At 40.6% G+C, this 27529-nt stretch overlaps 2 protein-coding genes and 1 pseudogene across 2 annotated transcripts in view; 2 read left to right on the forward strand and 1 right to left on the reverse strand.

Annotated features, from left to right (window-relative positions):
• The window catches only part of LOC126558283 (serine protease snake-like), a 483926-nt gene that overhangs the window by 214616 nt on the left and 241781 nt on the right, over positions 1–27529 (forward strand). The gene's annotated exons all lie outside the window — the stretch shown is intronic.
• LOC126558685 (alpha-tocopherol transfer protein-like) overlaps positions 1–27529 on the forward strand; it is a 332449-nt gene that overhangs the window by 52157 nt on the left and 252763 nt on the right. The gene's annotated exons all lie outside the window — the stretch shown is intronic.
• Positions 27091–27525, reverse strand: LOC126566609 (uncharacterized; annotated as a pseudogene).

Here is a 27529-nt window from a genome sequence, read left to right on the forward strand (position 1 = left end):
GGCACTTAAGTCATATGTGTCAAATAATTATTTTTTGATCTTTTTTCTGCTGAAAGGTCACCGAATTCATCAATTCTTTCTTGGCTTTGGAATCCCCCAGAACCTCTAAACGCTCCTTTTTCAAGGCTCGTACTGGCGGCTTCAAGTACACAACAACAGCACTTCACCATTGTTGTGGTGTTTTTTGCAATGCATGTGGCAACTATTGGGAGCCTCTTTGTACTTTAAATTACATTAGTCAATATCTGATAAATATTTGCCCGATCATATCCAGCAGACAGGAAATGTGACACATCGGCCGACTTTTTCTCGGACCTGGATTGAGCAGAAAGTACGAACGAACGAGGCGTAATGTTCACTCTTCTCGTCCTAGCTCATTCACTCGTAGCTGAATATTCAAACATCCAGGAATATTTACCAAAAATAGCACGGGATGAAATGATCTCTGTCATTAGAAATATTGACTACGTACTTCTTAAATACCGCGTCGTCTGCATTGTAATAATACGCTCAAGATCTGTTACATTGTGCTATCGTTGTTCTATCCTTCAATTAACCTGACTTTAAAATTTTTTGACAAATTTTTTCGAATTGTACTATCAAATGGTAAACTAAACGATTCTATTCAATATCCCATCCTATCGGAACATTATTTCATCCTAAAGTTTATCCTAAACTGCCCCATAGTTCACACGGTATGGAATGAAAAAGCATAGACACTCCAAGGCTCCGAACACCGATAAATGCACGACTGGAGGTTGAGATTTTTCGAAGCGACAAAATGGAAACGGAACCGGCATTTTTAACCCCCCCCCCCCCCCCCCGATTCTTGTCCCACCCTCCCACACTTTTCCCAGGTGGCGTCCGTGCGTGATCGTTCGGTGTTGGTCCGTGTGGTTGAAGATCAACCATTGTTTTGTAGTCGAAGGTACTGCTGATGCTGCTGCTGCAATGGCTGCGGGCTACAATGGTCCGATGGGTTTTGCTGGATGATGCAAATTTTATTCCACTTGAGCTTTCGTGTCGTTTTGCCTTTTTTTTCCCGCTTCTCGTCTTTGCTTTTGCTAATGTCTTCATGGTTGCGACTATTCCTTTTGCTTCCTTCTAGAACCATACCACCAGAGGGCAGCACTTGGAAAGTTCGCGCGAAAAGTTTCCACTTCCAGAGAGTTTTTCTGTTGATTCCATTTCCGCGTTGAAACGTTGAGCTCCATATTTCACGCAGAGTGCGTTCGTTGTTGCATTAAAAAGAAAACTTTTTTCTTTTGATTTGGTAGTGGTGGTATGTGTGTGTGTGTGCGTAGGGGGGGGGGGGGGGGGTGTAGTTTTTTAATTTATACATTTTACTGGTTGAAGTTATCATCAAGTGTCCCTGCTTTGGAGTGTGTCCCTGAGGGGGGAAACGCTTTCGTTACCGTGCTGCTCGAGCTAAAATGCTGGAAAAGAATAAATTGTGATGGCGAATGTAAATGACGCTCAACAGATTCTCATCCTTTTTGGGCTGTTGAGGGTTAGCGAGTGGATGATGCTTCAGCAAGAAAGTTCTGCAACCGGTCGCATCATCCGGGATTCGCATTCGCCTAGCTTCAGGGAACTTGCCTGTCATCATTCCGTCGAGTGCAATGTACAGGAAAACAGCTTCATTCTTTATTTAATTAACAAGACGCCTATGTTTTACGTCCCCGGGCGTTCTTGCATACAACAACAAGAAGAATAAAAAATGTTCCCCATGACGGCAGGATAATAACTGCTTTTGTGACAAGGAGAACGAGAAAATGAGCATGAATTACGCGTCTCACTAATTGTGCCGTACTATCTGCAACAGGGGGCCAATTAAAAATTAGCTCTAAATTGTGTTTCGTTTCTTAAAACACAAAGCAAAAAGCTTTATTACACTGGCAAGAGGATAAAAAGAGCGAACCGACCGACCGAAAAGTTGAGATGCGTTCGGCACAAACTGTGAACAATAAACTCATGCTCGATTGCTGCACTGTCTTGGCCATACGAATGGGACATTTCTTTTTTCATTTGCCCTTTGTCATACTGTCTAGCGGTGCCGTATGCATTCATGTTTCAAATTATGAGACCAATGCCATAGCAACTTTATTGAGCAGCGTCTTGCTGTCCCTTCTTTATCCTTGCTGTTGCACGCTCGACCGAAGATAACTTCTTAGAAAAGTTTATAATTATGCAACTGCGTTATTTTGTGCGCAGCGTCATTTTAACGACGTGACGGGATGATTATGTACCGCGAGCGTGTGTGTTTTCTTCCGCCGCTCGATCCTACGGCAATAATTTTGCCCGAAGACATCGTACACGGTTGACGGCCGACGACACGAACGATGATGATGGTGATAATGATGGTGATGCTTGCAGCGCCGTGGCACACAACCGATCCCGCACCACCCCGTGGATAGAAGATGAAGTGTTAATGCACATATGTGACCAGATTAAAATTTCTAATTTAGCAAAAAGGGACGGCTGATGCGCCATCGTTCGTACTGCTGCGCTGGCCGGCTTCGTTAGGCTGTCGTCGATAGTGGCGCACCATAGCGGCATAGCGGCTGTCGCATCTTGTGAAGCGTTTGCAGAACTCATTAAGATGCATTATGCGTCGGGTGTGGAAAAAGTTTTGTCACGGCGCCGAGCATCGTACTGCACAAGTTTGGTGAGACTCGTTTCGTACGGTGGCCGTTTGGTGGCGGTGGTGGTACGTTGCGTGACCACCGGAAGAGCGTGATCGCAAGTTTTGAAATGTATACTGTAGTGGAAATTTTAGATGCTTTTTTCCGCTAGCAGTTTGCAGTGTTTTAATGAATATTTTGTGTAATTTAAAGTTACTTGAAGTATTGTTGTAAAAATTTCGGTGTACAGTAAATCATGAATGTATATGAATTAGGAGACTTCTTGTATAAGGTATAATGGTGTGCTGATAAAGGCTTGAGCACCTCAATTTGGAATTGAAATAAGATTTTACAGGATATACAGCATACACTTGAAAAGCCCTGTCATGTTAGAAGGTTCGACTCATAATTGGTTAAAATAAAAAGTGTTGGAAATTATCAGATTAGCAGACCTGGAAATGATTCCAACTTTACTTCTTTTCAACGGACAACTGTGACGGTGTTCGAGGCGTACACTCGAATGAAACGTGAGGAAAATAGAATTTTATTGAGTACCAATGCGACGAAGACAAAATGCCGGTGGCTCTGACCGTGACAGAGCCCGACTCGGATGCAGAGTATCAGTTGACGGCGATGATCTCGAGGTGGTAGAGGAGTTCTGCTACCTTGGTACGATTGTAACTTCGGAAAACAACGTAAGCAGCGAAATCCGAAGGCGTATTGTTCAGGGGAATGCGCCTTCGGTCCCTACTACGGACTCCACAAACTCCTGCGATCCAGAAGACTCCAACAACACACGAAATATACGATCTACCACACCTTGATACGTCCGGTAGTCCTCTACGAGTAAGAGTCTTGGACTATGCTGACAGAAGACGCCAATACACTCGTCATTTTCGAGCGGTTGGTGTTAAGGACTATCTTTGGCAGTGTGGTCGAGCAGGACGAGCTAGCTGAGCTGTTTGGCGGTGTAGATATCCTGACTGTAGTCAAAGCCGGTAGGATACGTTAGCTGGGGCACAGGATAAGGATGACGGACTCATGCCCCATCAAGAAGGTGCTGGGGCTTTCATGAACTAGTAAAATAGCAACATTTGTACCGAATTAAGTGCTTTTGCGAGGATTTCTGTATCTCCACGAACAAATAGGCTGCTGAAAGTCATCGTATATTAAAGGAAGTTTATGATGGGTGTTGCTTTTACAATATTTTATTTGAGGCTTAATCCGATAACGAGAGCGACGCACGAAGTTAAATAAATCCTGTATTTCCTTCCTGACCTCTAATAGCTTAATCGAGCAGCAAAAAAACTCGAACATATCCTCAAGCACCTCGAGTTTACCTGTCCGAACTCTCTCACTCTCTGTCGTTCCGGGCAGCCAGGATTGTCACACCTGTGGCAGCAATGACCAACTTGGCCAAAGTGGTTTGCACGGACCAACAGCGGATTTTTTTTTTTGAGTACTAAGGTTAGCCCCAGATATTCTTTGAAATATGAAGATAGAGAACTTCTACGTCACGGTCGTTGCAGATCCTTCGCAAACACAGGACGAACTTGCGTTTGAGGTAACTCAGTCAACCATTTGACAACGTATAAAAAGGAAGTGGTAGATCCTCTAGACAGAACATTCGGTGCCGTTTAAAACACTGAAATGGGATATCATACTCTACCCGCCGTACAACTCGGACAACAAGGCCTCCGCAAAAAGGCTTCCGATTTTGGACATGTGAAAAAAATGGATCGATGAAAGCATTGCATCCAAAAAACTCTCTTTTTTGCGAAGGAATCCGTAATTTGCCAAAATGATTTGAAAACGTAATAATCAACGATGGATGATACTTTGGAAATTGAAAGAGTTGTCAATTCTTCATAATGAAGCTTTCAATTTCGATGAAAATCCACACGAACTTATTTGTACTTCTGATATTAATGAACATAAAAACACGTTTACTGACACAAGCTGAACATACGCCTGTAGCTAAATATCAATGTACTGCATAATTAAATAATCACTTGAATTGTAAGAAATCAATCAAATTTTCGTGTTATACTCATTCGAATAACATATTAATTATTGGTTAATTAACATGTAATTCTAGTGTTACATTATTCCAATTAGCAATGTGATGCAATTGATATGATGACCACGTTTTTCCTCTGTAAGGACGGTCTGACCGTATTGCTACATCATGCATCACTCTTCCAGCTCATCATGCTATCAGAAAATCAAATTGAAAGATTTATGTTGATGATACGAATCATGATACCTTTACATACTCTACCCAAACATCACAGAATTTGGTGCGAATCACATTGTCCCCAACTGCTTCCTCGAAAGGATAATTTTTGACCCCTGTGAGGGGCCTACTTTATCGACCCAAGCTGCACGTGTCACGTTAAATGAGTATCTGTCTAAGCTCATGTTACCTAGACAATGGAGATTGGTGATATTCGGTGAAACACTTCATACGCTCTACCGTCAGCACAGTCCCACAAACTTAGTAATATCCCTTGTTCTTGAAACGCACGTCCAATCTAGGTCATGAAAACAGGCCAGAGCTTTGTTCACCCAAAAAAGCATCCCTTTACGATACCATCCTGCCGTAGGTGAGATTGCAAGCTAGCGTCTGCATTTGAGTGCAAAATTTTGCGAAAGTTTAATTTTCAACACTTCCTCTCGTGGACGCTCTTTGCCAAGCTCGTACTGTCTTCCTCTTTTACGCTTTGTGCCGAAGCCGACACCAAAATGGGGATCTTTTAGTGGTTTCTATAGTGTCGCTTGTTGAGGCAGCCAGGTTATGTGTGATTTTATGAACTGATCTAACCCAGCATCGTTCGAGATTCGAGCAGTAAACGAGCAGCTGGACGATGGTTTACAAGACACAATCTGTTGACGAACCATGGACGGCGGTGGTGTTTTGCCGGATTCATAACCGGGTTGCGCTGGTATGGAATGCATCAACTCACACCACGATATGAGGCTGAGGTCGGATATGAAGCTCGTTTGTTCGTAGGTAACCGAATGTCTGTGACCGTAAACCGATATATTTGCATATCTCTTGCTCCCGTCTGACATAACTGACATAGTGAATCAGAGCTCACGGCACTGTGGAGTGGAACCGCTCCCTGGGATCTTGTCGTCTAGAAGCGTCCCGGTGTTGTAACCATGCGAAACGGAAGGAACCGGTGTAGGATATTACGTCTGCCAACGAGGAACGTACGTTGGCTGAACGCAGCTGGTCTGCTCCGGTGCCGGAAACGTCATAAAATGCAACGTTTTGCATTCTTTCTGCGGTTTTACAGCGAACCGTCTCCGTTATTGCATTGGAAGCGGTTTGGGCTGGCGTATCCTTTCGCACATAAATACAGAAATACTAGAAGAGAAGGGCAGAGATACAAATATGAAACTATGCTGGTGGTCAACGTTGCCCACAACCATCGTGTCCCGGTTACAGTTGTTCCGTTGTTCCACTGTCGACTGTTAGTATTGTACGTTTTCACCTTCAGTAGCTCATGTGTTGTGCAAAAATGGAAATTTACGAATCACAGCATACCACCACCACCGGAACGGGCATGCGGTCAACCGAAAGCTGCCACTGAAGGTTACTGGCTAGTTGGGTGGGGAGGTTTCTGTTTCTGACAAGATCGGTCTGTATGAGGAACAACATTTTCCATTACCTGTTGAGTTGGGGGAAAGGGTAAAGTTTAACTTGGGAGTGATTATTTCTTACCTTATGCGTACACAGAAGTATTGCTATTCATCAAAATCCAGCGGCCCACATGAACTTCCAAAAGGGAAAAAATAGGTTAATAAATTTCAAATGTGACTTATCAATGCAAGTGGGTTAGAAATATGTGATGATCTTGAATAAAAGTTGAGAGATAATAAAAAATCTTTTTCTGATCTCATTTTTGTTAAAATAAAGCGTAATTTTATTGAATTTTCAAACTCAATTTTTGAGTGACGAGGCAAAAAATTTGAAACGAAAAAGAAGGTTTCTTGATCCTGTAAAATACTGAGCAAAGCGTGAACCATATCATCAGTAAGCAGATTTTCTTTAACGTTCTGTAGTATCTGGGCAAAACGATTCCAAGCTCGACAAAATCAAACCTGTGGCAGGGTGGAGTACCGAGAAGCCACCAGAATGAACCTCCGGAACAACACGATGAAGACTTTGAGTCCGATGTTGTTCTTAGTTATTGTTTAGGGTATTATCCGTAGTTTGCCTACTGTGGCTTTACAATTGAATTTGATCTACGTGTTCTACGTCCGGGAGTCAGAGCATTTAACAACGCTAACCAGGATGATATGCAGAGACAAATTCAAAAAATAACCTAATAGACATGTATCTGCTTAAAAGCTTTTGTCGCTTAAAATTCAATATAAGCTACACGTACGACATTTCCTGTTAACTTTGTGTGTGAGATTAATAAATGAAAATACTTGAAACAATTCAAAGTAAAACAGCAATTCGATTTTTTTTATATCTTCACCGCAGACAATACGGGATGGAGAAGTCATACTAAAATAAACAAATATCTTCACCGCACTGAGAATTTATGCAAAAACCAGTAAAATAAATTTGAGTTATCGTAAGCTATTCGAAAGATCTTTGAATCAAACTAACTCCAATCTCAAATGCGATGATTTGCTACGTTCTTGCTCCAAACAAAAGCCATCGTTCTAGCAAATCGTACGACGCGTGAGCAAAACTGTTAAGTTAAATTTATGCCTGATTGCCTGATTCCGTTGAAGGTGAAGTTCAACGTCTAACGCTCAACGTACGACGATCAACAACGCCGAAAGAGACATCAATTCTACTGCCCCATCATAACCTTCCTTCTGCTTCGATAGAAACTGTTGACTGTGTATTGGGTCCAATTTCGTAGACTTGAGGCAGCATCGATTATGGTTAGTACACTCCTCGGAGTTGTGCATCCCGGCCTCGTAGATACGTTTGTGATTTATGCGAACTCTGCGATAGGAAGCGGATGACTTGGTGGTTGGAACTTTCATGATCACAATACTACGTAGTAGCAGTAGCGTAAAAGAAACAATACATAACATGAGAGGATCATTAAGATTACATCTCAATTCTTTTTAATCGAATTCGTAGGCGTAAGTCGGAAGTGAACTCTTTGTTTGTCGAACAAGATTAAGTGCTAGAAATATTGCTATCGCTTCCCTAGTCAACTAAAAATGAGGGTTATCCTCATATCCATAAGTTGAAAATGATTTATTTTATTACTTTAACGCACTATAAAGTAAATTAACTATCTCCTTGTTCTATGCAAAAAAACTATTTGAATCGAAAAGAGAAAAATATTCTTTTTATAATAAAAATACATGACAATACGACGCCGTATTAAAACTATGAAAATAAAACAAAAAGCTCATATGTTAAACAAGCCACTTTATCATTACCACATTTATTTTCAAATTGTTTATTGTTGTTTATTGTTGATTGTTTATTAATTAATTCGTCCACCGAGAACGGTTTAACGAGGCAAACACGCTTGCAATGGCTAAGACGCTCTACAAGGATTTACAATAAACGCAGAGAAATTTTAAATTGGGACATATGCATCGTAAAACCAAACTGACACGAACATTAATTGAAACGCCTAACAACATGTTAATCATGGCCTTAAGCGGGGCGTTAGTACCGTATAGTGTGTTAGCGCGAGCTTCGTGCAATATTTGTCGGTGTCTTGATACCGGTCGCGGGACAGCAAAAGAAATCCTACTTACTAGTGACGGATCATCAATGGTTTCTAGTAGTAGTCCTGCTATAAAGATAACCTGAGCTCTGTTGCGCCTGACTTCTAACGTTTCTAGCCCCAGAAGAAGACAACGTTGATTGTAGGGTGGTAGTAAGGATCCGTCTGCCCAACCTAGCTTTCTTATGGCGTATCGTGTGAACCTTTTCTGTATTGTCTCAAGTCGTCTTATAGATATAACAGTATATGGACAAGTCACAATAGAACAGTATTCTAACATCGGGCGAACAAACGAACAATACAGAGATTTTAGACAATATGGGTCATTAAAGTCCCTGGTCGATTTAAACAGTACACCTAGTGTTCTATTTGCGCGGTTAATAACCTTGTCATAGTGATGCTCAAAAGTCAACTTATCGTCAATCAAAACGCCTAGGTCACGCATTTCTTTAGTTCTCGCTATCTTGACGCTATTTATCTGATATTCGTACCTGACAGGGGAACGCGTCCGAGTGAAAGACACCACAAAGCACTTTTCTGTACAAACCGTCAATGAGTTCTGGACGCACCACAGGTTAAAAACAGTAACTCAGTCTCTCACAGTCGTCTGTAGTTTTTACAGGCATAAACAATTTCACGTCGTCAGCGTACAGAAGGTATGAATCGTCAGGTAACACAGAACACAGATCATCGACAAACAGGATAGAATAGAAGTGGTCCCAGATTGCTTCCTTGTGGAACCCATGAGGTGCTGGTGAAAGGACAAGAGGTGTGTTGGCCAAATTGAACGCGATATGTGCGGTTTAGGAGGTATGAGCTCAGCCATGCTGTGATTTTGATGGAGAAGCCTAACAAATGGAGCTTACGGAGTAGTATTTCATGGGATATTCTATCGAAAGCTGCCCTTAGGTCAGTGTAGATACAGTCCATCTGTATGCCCTGGTCCATACAGTTCGCACACTCGTATACAAATCGCACCAAATTTGTCGAGGTGGAACGCTTGGGCATAAAGCCGTGTAAATATCCTCTTTATTTCGTAAGGCGCATTCTGCATGCAGGGGCAATTTATTGCATTATACCAACTAAAGGACACACTTTTGATTTAAACAGATAAGGTTATCGGAGCGATTAAACGCATTTGTTCATGCTTTTTATTTACGTAACGGATGTAATAATGAATATCTCTTTTTAAGTGAGAAAGCAGCATCATTTCCATTCAGTGTCTTGTCCTCTTCCATCCATTCTATTTGTGTAAATGCAAAACAACTCCCTTGCTTGTTTGTTTAACCGTCTTAAATTTCGCATATTAAGTTTGACATTATTGCAGATTGCTGACGCGGTAACAATCTTGTACAGCACGCCAAACCCGCGAGATCCAACCATCACGGCAGCGTTTTTATTTAAACTTATTTGCATTTTCGTTAGCGGTGGATGGTGGATGCCCTTGGTAGGAGAAAGCTTCCGCACGTTTTAGAATCCGCCCATCCATCCGCCCCGAGCGCAATGGGGTTGCCGTGGCGGGTTAGTACCCGAAAGTGCACCGATGGTGGATCTTCTAAGTGGATGCATTTCGTTTGTTGTAAGTACCGGGCAGAATGGATCATACCGCACCGAACGAACGCCACACAACAGAAAGCATTGTGCTAAGATCTATCTTTCATCTCCGAACGCAATGATGCACTTCCGGGCACTGCAATTTGCATTCGCAACGCAGACACCGAATCGGAACTGGCGATGGTTGTTGTACTCGCAAAAGATCTCACGTTACCCGGCGGCGAAGCGTTTTTACTTTCGGCGTCTTGAAGGAGTTTTGGTTCTTGTTTTGTTGCTGCGCTTAAGTGTGCCCGTGTCACAGCGTTCTACGTCAAAGGCGTCGCACCTTACCAGCGCCGGTGCATCGGCACTGGAGCAAGTGTATTCAAGACATTCTTCGTCACTAATGGCACTTGCTGCAAAAGCTTTCAAAACCCATGAACCAAACACGACCAGCAGCTAGAGGGTGAGGTACACAACTTTCAAAAATATCGTACCATCTGTCTCTGTACATCCTCAACGTAACGACACAGCGAGGAAAAAAAAATGCTGGAAAATGTAAGCTGGAAGGTAACATGTAATCCCGAGCGAGTACAGCATCTTTTTATCGGTGGGTGAAGCAGATTCTCTCAGGAATGCAACTCCATTATCTAGAAGATTCGAAAGTATCTAAGGATACGGCAAGTTAGTGTACAACATTCAGTTGTTACGAACTGACTCGTGTTAGAGGTTGAAGATTTGTATGCTAAAACTACATAATATATCCTGTTTTACATAAAATGTGTGTAAGAATGTTGGTAGATCACTTCTGCCATAATAGATCAAATTAATGCTAAATTTGTATGTTTCCATGATAGCATGCCTTATCATAAAAATACGTTAAGAGTGATCCAATAAAATGCTACTTATTGATATGTGTCATGTTTTTGGGGACTAACAAAGGTTTCTAATATACAATTTCAATTTTCTTGTTCCAAAGCTTCATACCATGCTGCTAGCTTAAACAAAAGCAAACACATTTCTATATGACCGTAATTCCTATTCCAGAATCGCGGTTCTATTTCATATTCCACTTAATTTTGTCCGCATGGTAAGAACGACCCACATTCAAGCTTTATGCTACCCGGATAGCCTCAATTTACTTCTTTTTCGCGCGCTGAACCTCGATGTAATCACTCGTTGGTAAAAGCATTTAATGAAAGCGCTGATTGATTTTGGCCTCAACCAAACACGTATGCTCAGTTTGGCTTTCGTTGACTGTACGTTCATTTGCAGGCTAAAAATTCGAACGTTTGAGGAGTCTTGCAGAAAAAGGGTTAAACTACTTGGAATGAAAAATACAATAAATTCCTTGGATGCAATAAAAGCGTCATGTTGATTTGCGATAAGGCACTGAATTTTTGAAGAGTTATTTGCATTAGTTTTAATTTTATTAAGCGATGGACTGGTCAATGCTTGAAATTATAGTTAAAATTTTATGACGATGTTATTGTTTTTCCAGAGTATTTTACGATGATACGAGACGAGAAAAATTGAATTTCTGAAATAAAATAATTCAGAAAATTGATGAGTTCGAGATATTTGTCCTTCGTTCCGGAAATAGCAATCACATGGTGCTTGGAAAAAAAGAGACCAATTGTCCTCTTTATAAGAGCCAATGATTATTTTTTCATCCGTTCTTTTGTGCGGCAGAAATGATGCAGAAGTTTCATTGATGGAATGTGAAAAATGGGTAAGTTATGTTGGAATCTTTTAGAAGGTTCTCAGTGCCTTGTCTAATAGAAAGTACGAGGGCTGACAATAAATTAAGGTCTCCAATTTTTTTTTCATAGAAAATGACATTTATTTTCAAAAAGCGATACACCGTTGGAAAGGCCAAGGTCTTGGCTACTTTTCTACATAATTGCCATTTTTTCCCAACACCTTGCGCATTCGTACGATGTCGTACTTCTTTTTCGTACTTGTCTACTTGTCTATGCCGGCAGAATACCACTCTCCGTCCGCCTGGCGCAGCCAGGTGTTTACCTCTTTCTGAACCGCCGCTTCATGTGGTCTTCGGTCAGCTGTTTCGGCACCCATCGGGCAGAAACTTTGTGATACTGCAATTTGTTCACAAGGATATGACGGATTGTTTCGCTGCTACACACTTCTCCAAGCTTCTCTTCCAAGTCCCTAATTGTCGCACGGCGGTTTTTGAGCATTTCTGCCTCCACTGCTTGAACAATCGCATCCGAGACCGACGGTCGTCCACTTCTCTCCTCGTCGTGAACATTAGTGCGCCCGGAATTGAACTCGCGGCTCTACTTACGCACGTTTTTTATGTCCATACACTTTTCCCCGTAAACTTCAACTAGTTGACGATGGATTTCAATAAGTGTCACCTTTTTCGCACTCAAAAAACGTGTTACAGAACGCAATTCGCACTTGGACGCTGACGTGAGGGGTACCTCCATCGTTGACGGCTGCTCAGCCAAGACTGAGCGGTCGGGGAAGCCTCACCCAGCAGCAAAGTGGTAGTGAGGGAACCAAGGAACACGGCGGTGTTGCCAGATTTCGCCTAGCGCGTGATCCGGCGAAGTTGCAGCGTTGGAGACCTTACTTTATTGTCAGCCCTCGTAAATAGTAAGTAAGGAAAGAAATTCATAGGAATAAAAGAATAATTATAGAATTCTATTATGGTTTCTAACAAGTAAATTTAACTTATTTTTTTAAAATAAATGCACATCGAAGAGAATTGTATTCTAACTTACACCCAAAATTGCTAGTAGAAGTTAGTTTGTGTGCACATACCAAAATTTGTTCATGGAACAGGTTTTTTGGTCATCGTTTCCAGTAATGGTTCAACCAAAACTGTATTCGATACGTCAATTAATTTGATATTTTTTATGAAAAGTTCTGAGAAGAGAAAAAAAAGAGTTTTGGAAAAATCATGCACTATAACCTTTTTATGTACGAAGAAATTCTCTTTTTTAATTAAATATATGGGTACTCCGCTCCGTTTTTCTTAAAACTCGTTATAAATTTCAAGCTTTTAAGTAATACAATACAAGACTGGAAAACGTCGTTTAAGCTTTTTTTGCCGATTGTATTAAATGGGACCCTATAGTTGTAACTTCGTATTTAAATGTTCGTTACGCAATACACACAATAGTATTCTTGCTGATGAGTATTATTTAATGGAATGGTTATTGCACATTCAATCAATTTGCAATCGTTCAATCCGATAGTGAATTGTTTGAGTTGAATGGGATCTGCGATCGAATGCTTTTTTTTATTCATGAAGGACGGCCTGGCCGTATTGCTACAATCTCTTCTTTATTCACTATCAAAATAAAAGCACCCGAATCGACCGACGAGCAACTGTCGCAGGTATCCGAGGACATCGATTATTGTTTTAATCTTAAAAAAAAAACCGTACCGTGCAGTGCGTGGCGCTCCGGTTGAATGATTGCCAAATAAAACACGAGAATAGTCTTTTATGACGGACAGAGGTTTGTTAAATCATTCCCAGAAATCAACAGTTCACAGTTTGGTAGTGCGTGTAGTTGCCTGGGCCACGTTCGCAAGTACGACGACAATATGCGTATGTTGAAAAAGGCCTGTTTACTATTGACATAGCGTCGTTATGGACGTCAAATTTTGTAGCAAGCAGATACGCGGTGGTTGATCGGATTTGTGTTGCCAACGATACACAGATGCATTGTCGTCGGATTTTGTAGTTCTGGAAAATGTGCGCAATTGTAGGATGGAAACGTAAATAAACGTGCACTGTTCTTTTCATCGCTGATATTGGTACGTTTTAGTTGGGTTTAATTTTTTTATCGATATGAATTTTTTAGATGAGCAATGCGTCCAGGCCGTTTTATTAGAATTTCTTATTTTGATGCGATAATACATGAAAATGTAGCACTCACAGGTATTTGGCGTGAAAAATAATAGAAAAAAAACAGTGACAACTTGCTTGAACGAATTCGAGCATGGTATGCGGCACTTTTTGTAAAATATCATTGTTGATTCTTATTTTTCTTTTATGAATAACTAGGAAATGCAACCATTTTTTATAGCACAGAACGACATTACTAATTTTAACACGAAACTGAGCAAACATTCTGGATGACATTGCGCGCCGGTGAAAAGTTTGAATAGAAACCAGAGACTGCTGTCACGTCGAATGCGATTATGTACGTGTAAGAGAAATGATTCTGCAATCGTGATTAAGCCGATCGTGTCCGACTTGGCAGGGGAAACGGAAACGGAAATGCAAGCACCGGTTAACGGAAGAGCGGAACAGAAGCAACAGAGCATTGTGCAGTTTGTCGTGACAACACTTGACCTGCCCCACACCAACACACACATACGTACGAACAAAAACTATGATAACAAAAGGGTTAGTTTTCGTTCATACAATTTTATAACAAAATTGTTATAAGAACAGAAGAAATGAACCAGAGTCCAAGAAGCAATAGAAATACAAGACAGTTATATTGTGGATGATATTTACCCATGATCCGTGGACATTTTTATTGGAGATAGCTGGAACATTATAACCAAAAACTAATAATTAGACTTGCAGAGATGGTAAGCTAAACAAAGAAATACAGGGTTGCGATACATGTAATGGGAATGATTAATTACTTAGGTGGATATTTCTATAATCATACTTTAACTTTAACGTTACGTTGCAACTTTGCAATCCACAAAGGTTTTTATGGCGATTGTTTTTCAAACCACATAAAAATTAAAAATTGAATAACGACACTGAATCTTTTATTTAGTTCACTACGCCATCCTAACGAGGAAATTGGTAGGACATGTTGTTTTATTTACGTCTTCCTTCAACCACAGCTCCTGGGCTGGGCAGAAGCTGGTCAGTTAAACTTCAATCACTGTAGTGCAGTTTGAATGTTTTATTATGCTTAGATGGAAAGCCTGCATGACTTAGAAATATTTTGAACTAATGTGATAAGAAAACCTCTTCAAACACGTATTTTTGCTTTCGAGAAAAGGATTTGTAGCAAGACACTCTCCCATACGGTGAGCAATATCTTTTCAACAGATTGTACAAATCAATCCATCAATTTGATTTGAGGATGATTCAATCGGCCGTAAAGAACCAGCAACCTCGACCAGCCCCAAAATTTAGATTGCACATTCGCTACGGGGGAGAAAATTTACAGCAATACCTCGGGTGAAATGGGCTGTGATTGAAATCGGCACCCGGGTAAAAAGCTTATTCGGAGGAAACGTTGGATAAAATTGGCTTCCAAATCGCATTCTAACCGTTCGTCTGCAATTGATCTCATCCCCGCTCCGTGCGAGTTCCGCTCACGAAGCTCTGTTTGAACTGGACTACCCATCTCAACGGTGCAGTTTGATGTTTGCTTGAAATTTTACGTGCCACATACCAGCATGCAGCTGCACCATTACTTTCGCACTCGGTTCGGGAATGTGCCTCCTAGCAGGAAAACATGGGAAGGGAGTCGGTAGCACCAGAAGCTACGTCATCTGTGGCCAATCGAGCACGTCGGAAAATCATTATCGACCCTCGGGACACGTTTCGCCTACTTTGCTTTCACTTGTGCGCAGTTTGCATCCACCGGTGCACAACATGCTTCACCCAACCCAAGGAAAGCAATTTTTGTACCAAGAAATCATGGTGAACCATATCATCCCGCCTGACCGAAGCCAGACATATACAACCCCCCCCCCCCCCCCCCCCCCGGGGGAGAAGACGGATTAAAACGTACGTCAGGCTAAGGAAACGTTTTCCTCCTCCTTTCTTGTCATGGCAAGAAAATGTCATGTTTGGTGAAAATATTTGCCATAATCGCCATTCATCATGTCAGGCTGTAAATTAAGTGCTTTCGTGCGATTTCTCGACGTGATGGTGGGCATGCAGGATGCACCATGTTTCCTGTATCGCTTGCATAAGTCAGATCTTTGTTCCGGTGGCGGTGAAGTAACGGAATGGACGGCCGGAGAAGCAACTGGTGTGTTCCCCGAACGTCAACGTTTATGTTCACTTTTGATACGCATTTCACATCGCATACAGTCACTGTCGTTGTAAGATGGATGCTCTAGTGTTCCGGGAACTGAGCAATCACACACGGACCTTCCTTCTTAAAGCTTAGCTGAAGCAGGAGTGTTCACTGGCAGAAACGAGGGGCAGGAATGCAATCAACGATGGCAGGCTATGATCGGCTTACTGAAGGAAATGTTCGATTTAGTTCAGTATCCGTAGTGAGTTGAAAAGATTCCAGAAATACAACGTATTATGCAATTTTATCAGAAGGTTAAAGCAAGATTACTATTCGAAGCATTTGTGTACTTCACTAGTAGTTTAATTGATCAATAAGCCTGCAGGTATGCAAATCACGTGACGTCAAACCAAATGTGGAGGAATTCATAACACTAAATCAGTAATCTAGAATATTTCTGAGGGATAGCAACTAGGCAAGGCAATTCAAATGGCAGTAATAATATTTATTGCTGTGAAGCTGGAATAACAACAAGTTAAAATGTCATTAAAAATGCAAATTTTGTAGTTTTACCCTTTGCTACATGGGAAAATTTGCTCTTTGTCTTGAAATGAATGATTTTTGTCACATGATATACTAATGAAAACAAAAAATTTGTTGTTCACATAACATAAACACAATCCGCATAACATAACCTATATAGTTGTTAAAACGTTCAGAACAAACGAATTTGAAACGAATTAGAGAGTTTTTACTAAAAATTGAAACTTTTCACTTGTGTCAAATTGTACTTAAAAACCTTTGCCATTTTACGTACATAGAATTCAGCAGCTTCATGTTTGGATTTTTTGGAAGCTCTCAATAAAAATGGGTGTCACAGTAACTAAAATCAATCAGTGCTTCCTGTTGCTATTGAAAGTTTTCATTTTACTGTGTAAAGTTTAGCGAAAATCATCTTTTATCCATTATAGGTTTTGCTAGTACTATGTATATTTTATTTTTTCTCATTAGTTTCATAGATTTCAAGATGGACTAATACCGCACAATAATTTTCCACCCGCGTAAGTTCCTTTTTTAAGAGAAGGTACGCTTTTTCGCGAGCTTTATTGTTGCCTAGCCATTCCGCGTCCCAAAAATTAACACTTATTATTATTATCAACACTAGCAGATTTCTTCACAACTACAGGGATCCTGCAGGGATTTTGCACCAACAATTTAACCCAGGTCCAGCAAATCGCCAGAAACACCTTTCCGTGGTGATACGGTACGATTTTTAAAACCCGATGCTGCATTTCTTTCGGATATTTTTAGATCTATGGAGTCTATCCTCTGCATATTATCCACCGCATCAATCAGGTACTGGGCGCCTCCATTAGTCAATATAATTTAGGAAAAAAATATAAAAAATTTACTTGGAGGCTTAAAGCTGATTTTTTTTTATTAATTTATTTATAATTAATTAAGACGGTCCAGTGCCGTATTGTCAACACCGCTTGTGTTGAATAAATTTAATGATCCTATTGATAAGGCATTTCCTCCTTATTCTTTGCCTTATCCCGGGCATACTCGGTTAATTATCAGCTTTATTATGTAATGTAAAATATAATTTACTATAAGAAACTTAAGAATGCAAGCCAGTGACGTTATCGTTTCAATATATATTTTGTTTTTACTATTTGATGGCTCATAACAATCCAGAGTGCATGAACAACGAACCATGCCAAACAGAATGGAACCCTCTGATAAGCTTAGTGGCGAATGCATTATGCATCGTATTGCATCATAACATTCGATGGAATTGCATCGATGAAAGAATAGAAACACATTAAAATGCTTTTCTACGAATTGAAGCTTTTGCCTGGGCAATGTATTTATATCGATTGCCATCATCATACTTACCATTATGCTCACTGGAACCAATCGATACTATGTAGTATGAAAGGACCTTTTTCACCATGGGTTCATCATGGGATGTGGGGAATTGTTTGTCTTAAAAAAAAACAGAACAAATGGTTGAGAAAAAGCAAGCAAAAATTTTTTATACTTTCCTTATGTATTTTTGAAAAACAGAATGAAATTGACATTTATGCATGATGGTAAATGCAGTGAAAATAGGTCAGCAATTTCTACTTCATATTATGTTAAAAGTTTTTCAATACCACTACCAACATGCCATATTCCATGGAATCGGTAGATTTCGAAGCGAGAAGGATGGAAACGGTTTCACTCAAATCGCTTTGCCAACAATATACTCTTGCTTTACAATTGATCCACCCTAGTCACTGCATCGTGCAGCATACTATCTCCTCTCTTTTTGTTGTGTTTTTTCGTTACCAATCATCCACTGTTGAAGCAATGCGATAAGTGGCATAAAGTCTTAAGTACATCTAATGCACTTAAGTGAATGTAATATTACGCCAAATCTCATACGATTCTGGATGGAACGTTTGCTCCTACCGAACAGACGAATGGGGAATGTGCAATTGCAAGGAGAATGCGTTCGTAGCAAAAGGCGTTCGAAAGGACCTAGGAGCTTTTTCAGCGAGTTTGCCGTGTGTGTGTGTGTATGGACGATGGAGGTACAAGTGCAAGTGCTTTGCTGATGGGAATTCTTTTTCTCGAATGCGAATGTTTTGGTTTCACCGACAAGGACAAGCATGTGAGTGGTTGGAGCTCTTCCGAAATACGGTTATATAAATGGGTTAGGAAAGGAGAGATTGAGCACCGCTTACAAGCGCATCCTGTGGGTGTTTGTTTTGTAAAGCAATGGTCCCACGTGCACAGAAAACAATCTTTCATACAGATAGGTTCATGTGTAGAACGAGCGATGAAGATATACTTCTATGCAAATATCAATTTCATAAAAGCATCAGCTTGATACTCAATTTGTTTATAATGTTGGGTTTGTAGACAAATCTTTCACATCGATATTTTCAATCGATTCTATGTTAGTTAAAAAATAATCTATAAGAAATGAAAAAATGTGAGATGGAAACAATTATATCTCTTCCTTTCATTTACTTGCCCATAATTACTCCAATATCACACAACAGCTTAAGTATGCAAGCCCACGTGACTATCGCATGGCTATAAATGTATCTCCTATTTCTTCCTGTCAGTCAAATATTTTTCATCCCACACTGCACGCAGACACCAACAACACTTCAAGCCATTTATTATCTCTAAAACTAGCTCATGAATTGTCCGAGAGAAATAAATGATGGCACGATCCGACCACACACTGTTGCACGCTACGCCACACGCAGACAGTTTCTCCTGGGTATCATGTGGCGGAATCGAGCTGGTCTTTAACGAAATTCCCTCCGAAACTGGGCGCATATGGTTCGGTTAAAATTGGTTCGAAAGAAGATGGTCATTTGTCCAGGCAGACAAACGGCGGTACCACTCGTCGGAGTCGTGTACGATCGGGTACGTGTAGCCGACGTTGTTGTCTTGTGAACGAAGAAGTTGGTTGTACAGCATTTTAAACTGTCCGAACCGCATGTCCAACATGTGTTGGGGATTTCGATGGGATTATCCCGGTTGCGTGGTAAATTATATAAACGATTAAAGCTCAACATGCTTTCGCTCGGTTTTGTAGCACACTTGCAAATGGCATGGAGCATGGAACCCCGAACGATTCTGGAGCAGAATGTTTGTAAGATCTTTCTTGAGTTTCGTTTAGATCGTCGAATTCGATTCGGTTCTTGTTCGGCATTTATTTTATTATTTTTGTAGAGGACTCACGGTTGCTGTCAAGTTGATTGGAACATTTATCTCTATTTCAGATAGCTATGGACTGTAGTTATCTTCTTACTTTATTTTTCTGTTGTTCATCGATACACCATCTTCCCAAAGGCATAGGTTAAAGTGTTTTCGCATAAGTTTTACGATAAAAATTCAATTGATATCTGTTATGGGTACGAAAAATTCCACTCTTTCAATATTTGTCTCCTTAGCAAAGAATACATTCGGCACAGCATAATTCACTCTCACAACATCGAGCGATGACGTTAGCCATAGTCAAATATAACCAAATTGTTTTCTTACTCACACATTGAACCTACCGATATGCTATAGGATATCCTTTGGAGCTTGTGGCGACACGCTATCCGGAAGACTTTCGCGAAAGATGGAAAGCACACGACCAGCATGGAATGGACAGTGTATCGGGTCGTGGCGAGACGAAGACAAATTACATGCAGAGAAAGCATATTTTTCTCCACTGCCATTCATGTGGCCGATGTAAAATACATAATTTATAAGCTCATCTACTTTAAGGGTGAACGGGCGATCTGGGTGAATGGGCGAGTTGAGTGATCGACACAGGGTACAACTTTGATGGTAGTTTGCCCAGTATACCGAACGCAAAAATTATACAGATGAGTTTTGGCTGTTAGTGAAAGGTGGAAGAGAACATTGTACTATACTAGAAAAACAACATGCACAGCTGCTAAATTGTTTTAAAATTAAATTTGGGTCTAAGTTTTCATGTTGTTTATCATAGAGATTGAACGCAAAATACGATCGATTGGAATATAATAAAGTACAGTTTAAATTTGACTTCAAACACCATTTTTTGAATATTATCAAATTCTGATAATTGTAATAGTGATACATTAAATTAATATTGAAAATCCTTTAAAATAAATTGAAAATAATAATATTGAAATTGAAAAATTGAAATAAGAAAATTCAATTAAATTTTATAATTTAATAAAATCTTTACCTGTCATTGGCCAACTACACTGAACTTATTTGAAAAAACAATTTTCCTGGTCTAAAGTGAATCGTGAAATCGTCTACTATGTTTTGAAATATTTTTTTAGTACAAACAACATTTTGCTATAGATGATTAGTAGCAATCATGGATGAAATAGTCTTGAAACTGAATTAAAAATTTGTTCGAGATTTAGATTTATACTATAGTTTAACTACAGTTTCACCAATTTTAACTGCATCAAGACTCACAATATCTACCGAGCATGCTCAGGATAAGGCAAACGACAGGGAGGAAATGCTGGTGATTTTTTTTTTTTTTGTAAATTTTTGTTTGTTTATAACGTAGTTATCACAAGCGGTGTTGATAATGCGGGGCAAGCCGTCATACTTTAAATAATAAAAGAAAAATATTCACAATATCCTCTTACCTCTTAAGTGATGTGAAAAGTTCCAGACGGGAATAGATTTCATCTAATGTGTAGTGTAACTTTTCAAAAGTATTCGTTTCGGTCAAGAAAACCGTAGCTTTATAGAGGAAAATATTTGGGCTAAAGAGTAATAAAGGCCCTCAAGTTGTACGGGATTCATCTCATGCAAGCTTGTGTGAAAAACCACAATTATTAAAATGAAGAAAGTTATTTTAAATTATTGTTAAGTTTCGCAAAAGCTAGTTTATGTATAAGACTAATTTATAAAAACATTTCACTAACTTATTTCATCATCTAATCGAGACAGTTCATACTGTATTTGAAATAATTCTATAGTGAGTCATATTTTTTAAATTAAATGGCTCAATGTTCGGAAAAAAATAATATTTAAACATGATTTTAGCAGAAAGTTGATTGAATTACTAAAACTTTATTCAAACTAGTTAAAATAAGATTGTTTTGGATTTTATAAACCAAAAGTTTAAATATTTTCAATATGTCCTACTCAGTCATGTTCACAAACGACGAACGAACGATTATTACTCTTTAGCCAATTATTATAATGTGAGCCAAAGCAGTCCAAGATATCATCATGCAGAAATAGCAAGCAAAAGAGATTATGAAAAATACTGTTTGGTCGTTTAGTATCTTGACCGAGAAAGCCTCCAAAAGACTGCAGCAGGTATCAATAGGATTGCTTGGACAAAGCTCTTTTGAGTGATCTTATACATTATTCCATACGAACTTGAATTCAATCCTTATGAAAAATGCGGTTATTTATAATTGTTACTCTCATGATCAAACCTAGGATCAAAAGGATCCTTTGGTGAGCCAGGGGCTAACATCCTTCTTGGAAGCAGATGCCAAAGAGAATTGAATACATTAAATTGATCATAAACTTCATCAATGAAGTGAATTTTGAAAAAAAAGAAATAAAAACTAACTTTACCTACTCCACGTATTGTTGAACACAAATTGAGCTTCAAACGATGTCCGGAATATTTGACATAACTCAAATATTCTACAATTCTTGATAGTGAATCTTATAATCAAATCAACTCCAAGCAGTATCAGGATAAAATAACTTCAATTGCTAGTGTGAAACACAACTCAACTGCTTCCAATGACTCTATCGTTAACCTGATGTCACCAAAAATGGTCGCCATGTGCGCCTAAGCGCACTCAATATCGCTAGATAGTACTTTATTTCATTGCACAGTAGCCCGACCCAACAGCCGTTTTACCTCTGCCAGGGTGTCTGTAAACCTTTTACAGTCATAACATTATTTTACCACCAAACGGGAACCACTCACATGTGAACAATTTAACTTCGGTTTCATTACTGTTGCTCAGTGCGGGGAAACATATTTTCTGCAGTTGCACAGTGGAAAATGGCTTCAATTTTACAGACACAAACTGATCGACCATCGCCACCGTCGGTTGTGTTTGCATAAATTAACAGCCATGAGCCGTGCAAATGGGAAACGGACCGTACCAGTGTGTTTGTGGTTTCATTTCATCGTTTGTTTATTGCAAAATCGTGTGCTGCAAAAAAAAAAAAACAGCAAGCCATTGCGTATCCAACCGAACACGAAGGCAACGAGTGACAAGTGTGGCACAAGAAACAGCAAAGCGAAAACATTAATGCATCGAAATGGATACGAATTAAATTCAAGTTTCCCGGAAAAGTGTGCATATTTAATGGTGGGAATGGATTTGGTACCAATCCCTACACGTAACTGATATATGGATTCATTATGGGCCGTGGGTAGTAGCGTGCCGCAAACGGGTATGGTGGTCAATAATCCAATCGGAAGGAAGGAAAACAGTGCATGTTCACCACCTGTTTTTACGCCTCGCTCGGAACATTTGATAAAGTAGTTGCAGTAGAAGGAATCCTGCCCAGTGGGTGAGCCTTCTGAAAAGCAGCAAATACCCTTAATCCTTTTACAAATGGGCGAACCAATCATTGAGGTTTACCAGTGGAGGGTTGAGTTGGAAAATTTAGCGTAGTGGATGTTAGAAACTGTCACTGGGTGGTGTGCAATTAGTTTGATGTATGTAAATTGATTTCGATGATGATGGTGTTGAACGATAAGCCTTGTTAGACTACAGTGTGAAACAATGTTTCATTACGGGCAAACTTTGTGAGATAATAATTGTTAGATTGATATTTGACTGGTGATAATTTCAAATCAAATACTACGCGTGTCAAGCTTTTCTTTAGCTAATTATAGCAAGTGATGCTTACTGTTGGATCTGTCAGTTAGCGATTTTTTCTTTTACTAATGATAGTAATTAGCGACTGGGAGAACCTTGTACAAGATCGATCACGGTTATTAGAATTGAATTATATTTTGTTGACAAACTATGTCCTTATGCGTAACTAAAATGTATCAATCAATAAATCATATGGTAATGCTACGGAGCTACGAATTTATCAATCATACAGTGTGTGTAAAATGCTTCGACCAAAACATACGATAATCCCACTAAAAACCCGACCACGGTCCTGCAAATGCTGTGCGGCTGTATGTACCAACCCCTAGAGCAGACTATCATCCTGACCAGCACCGTGATGAAGCGGCCGTGATAAGTGGTGGCGTTCGCGCTTTACTGCACCACTCACATGCATGTGAGCTCATTTATTCGCAACCACTTTTTCGTAGCGTGTCGTGTCCCGTCCGTCGTCTGCAGCCGCGACACTCAAAGTAGCTCCCATCGTGAATGGAACGTGAAAGGACACCCATTATTTATGTGTCATTTTAATTCAATTAAAACGAGCGGCAGGAATACAAAAAAGCGTTCAAATGACCAACTAATTTAATTGTTTTATCTTTTCGATTTTTTTTTCTCTCCCGCTCTGTCTGTTGTGTCTATGTTAGTTGGAACGGTGGAGACTGTGAGCGATGCAGATGTTGAACCATACTACGCTTGCAGACAAATTTTAGTGACACAACTGCAGCACTGGACACTATTCCAAACAGTGTCCAGTGCTGCATCCCACACACATCGCCAACGGTTAGAACGAGTGACCGATTCGAGCACATGGTGGCTGGGAATAGGAAATGGAAAAGCTGTCGCCTGCTGCTGGACTTGCTAGCTGGTAGAGGAAATACATTAGAATGTGCGAGAGAATAAAACGAAAAACATGTTTCATGTTGCCGCTTGGGAGATAATGATAATTTGAAGTGGTTAAAAAGTACTTCCACGGCAGCTATTCCACCGAGAATGTCACGCTTTATCTCACAACAAAGCACCTAATGCAAATGTCGAACCCACACAACTCAATAACCTACCTCATTATCATCATCACAATAGTTTTACTGATGGCAGAAACACTTTTCTCAGCCGATTCCTTTCAATCTTTGGCTTGTCGTTTATGTTCAGCGGCTGTGACATGCTAAGTATGATTAGTGACCCAAACCGCACACGCACACACACACACATTCACTAACCCAAAGCGGACCCCGGACTCATATCACGTAGTCTTCCCAGGACTGCGCATTCGGGACATTCGAAACGGAACAAAAAGCGGCCATGTGCATCAGGACGCGGAACGGCTCGGTCTGAGTGTGATGATGTCAAATAAATCAGTGATTGTATGGTTGGACGGTACCGAAAAACGGGAAAATACTTCCGGCTTTTCGCGACCGGTTTGCTGCGCAGCGGATGGATTGCTCGGGTCAATAATCAGCTTATGTTTAGGCGCACTCATTCATCGTAATGTGATTTAATGCAAGCGAATGGAAAGATTAGTTTTCATTCCGCACAATTGCTTTCCGCTGGTGCTCATTTTAAGCATTGCATATGAACGATATAGCACTAAAAGTGCTGGAATAAGTTCTGTTCATTTAGGTTCTTCTTGTTTCTGACTCATCTTTAAATAAGTAGCGAAGGAGCAGATTAAGGTCTGTGGAACTACAGACCCTATTCTACTATACCTGGTACTATACGAAAGGTGAATTACCGTGATATTAACCGCCCGGGATAGCTATGAGATTCGTTGAGAAAGTAGCACCAATGCATCGTTGGATCAATCCATCAGGTACGTCATTATACAACCACGTATACATCTATTTCTGGTTTGACGTATTTATTCAACCCTTTATTCTCAGACATTGCTTAGGGCAGAAAATATATGTGCTAAGGATATTGACTTGAACTTCGCTTCTTGGTAACTTGCCGTTACCACATTGTTGGATAGTCAGTCCTCACTACGGGGTGACGGTTCGGATGGGATTTTAGCCCCGGTCCTGCCCTCTGAAGACAGGTGCCGGCTACACCACCGAGCCACAAGACACATTAGAATCTTTATTATTTCGCTTCTCATCATTCGTGTAACCGCGCTGATCAGCAATCAATATCCAGCATGCTGAAGGAGACCGGGGCACCGTAATTGTTTAGACCGTTACGGCTTGCGACGACCTTCATTGTCGATGTCCAATGTGCGCAGGATGTTCGCACACCAACAGTAACAACATTATGAAACGATTCGCAGAACAGCAGCATAGAAAGCATTCAGCGTCCAGCATGCTGAGCATGATGCGCAACCGGAACGGACACGCAGGTTATGTTTAGACCAGCGAATAGGAATAGGAAGCAAATAGGAAAGCAACAACAATTCCTAATGTGCCATAAGGTATCGTGGCCAGAAAAGGGACAGCATGCGGAAAAGGACATGCTGTCTATTTTAGCTTCTGCATTCGATGGTCGTAGATAGCGAATCTGCGGAAGATACAAACAAGCTGCAATAGATTCCTCCGACTCATTCTGAACGCTCCTCGCTGGACACGGCTTGAGGATGCTCTACGATGCAGCCAACACAACACCATTTGACGTAATAGTAGACAACATCATCAACTGGATACAAGCATCAGCAGCAACCTCAACTCACCAACTTGTTAATAACCTAGTATTTGGATGATAAGTTATTTTGTAAAGTAGTTTGATTAGCTTTTAAGTAATTAGTTTGTAAGTTTCGTAAGTTAAGCCTGAGCGCTTAACATAATAATTATTTAGCCCGAACACCTACATTTTGCCATACAATACGACAACAGCGCTGAAAAGCTTGATAGCTGCGTCTCGCAAACTAACATTAATCATGTAAATACTAACATACTTTAGGACTGGACTGACTGAGGACTGAAGATTGAGGACTGACTAACCAACTACGCGGTATCGGCAGTCTAGTAAGTCATTTCGATGGCCGGCATGACCTTAGAGGTCGTTAAGCAAAGAAAAAGAAGTCTAACATACTTCACAATAAATACTTTAATTGAAAAAAATTGAAATTGTCCATAGATCAGTCGCCTTTCAGACCCAGCACAAGGTAGATCATGCAGTGTATTTGTCAGCGAGGAAACCACGCGGCAACCAACGCGAGGTGTACATCACTTCACGCAGTTCAGCAGCGCAGTGAAAGTGAATAATATGTACAAATGTGAATAAATGTGTAAAAATGTTAAATAGTGTAAAATATAAAAAGAATAAAGGTTATGGACCTAAGGATGAAACAATTATGTGTTTGAAGCTTGAACCCATATAACGTACTGCATAAAGTTGTTTAAAACGCTTGCTGAACTCATTATCAATATGTACCTGCCAGCAAATTAATCTTAATTCGCACTTGTTCTTTAAGTCGCACTTTAAACATTGACTCATTAGAAAGTCGGGGATGGATCCTTCAAAAGGTCCTTATCTCGGAAGTTGGTCTGCTGCTACAGACCAAACCTCAAGACGGAGTATGTGAGATTCATCGCGACGCTGGGCCCGTTAAGCGGACCCGGCAGCCAACTAAACCACTCCTCGAACTGATCCGAAACCTGCCGATGCGCTGATGTACTCCTTGTAGAATCGTTTGTGCGATGCACTCGTCCAGTTGACGCGCGGTTGCTGCATCATTCGTCCTTGTTGTCTCAGCTGCTGCTGCTGCTCCTTCGTGCCTTCCTTTCCGCTGCTGCTCCTCAGATCCGTCCGTTCGTAGCCGTTACTCCCAGTTGGGTCTAAGCTCCTGCTGCTACTCTGGTTACTCGTCACTGCTGCTGCTGCTGCTTCAGTTTTCGTTGTAGTTCTTTGTGGGCGGTTACGGCGGCAGCAATTGCTGCCTTGTTTGTTCCGTGTGGCAGATGGTCCGAGCGGCAGTCCGGACTGCTTCCTAAGTGTCGCGGTTGGCACACATTTCCGCCGCCAGATTGTCCACCGTCAGGCGGGTGTGGCTCTGCTGCTGCATCTCTTGTTGGGTCTGAGCAAACCGTGGACAGTAGAACATTACGTGGTCGACATCTTCCACGTTATATTCATACACCGGGTAGTTTGGCGGACCATCGAGGATGCCTTTATCGACGAAGTAGCTCCGGAAAAACCCATGCCCTATAAAGAGTTGAGAGAGATAAAAATCAGTTTCTCCGTGCTTGCGATCTACCCAGGACATAATGTCCGGGATAAGTCTTCTCGTCTTTATCCCCGGCGATCCCTGCTGTTCTGCTGTGGCTGTCCACTGCTGTTGCCAGCGTTCCATGGTC

This window comes from Anopheles maculipalpis, chromosome 2RL (genome assembly GCF_943734695.1).
Source record: "Anopheles maculipalpis chromosome 2RL, idAnoMacuDA_375_x, whole genome shotgun sequence".
Taxonomy (NCBI): domain Eukaryota; kingdom Metazoa; phylum Arthropoda; class Insecta; order Diptera; family Culicidae; genus Anopheles; species Anopheles maculipalpis.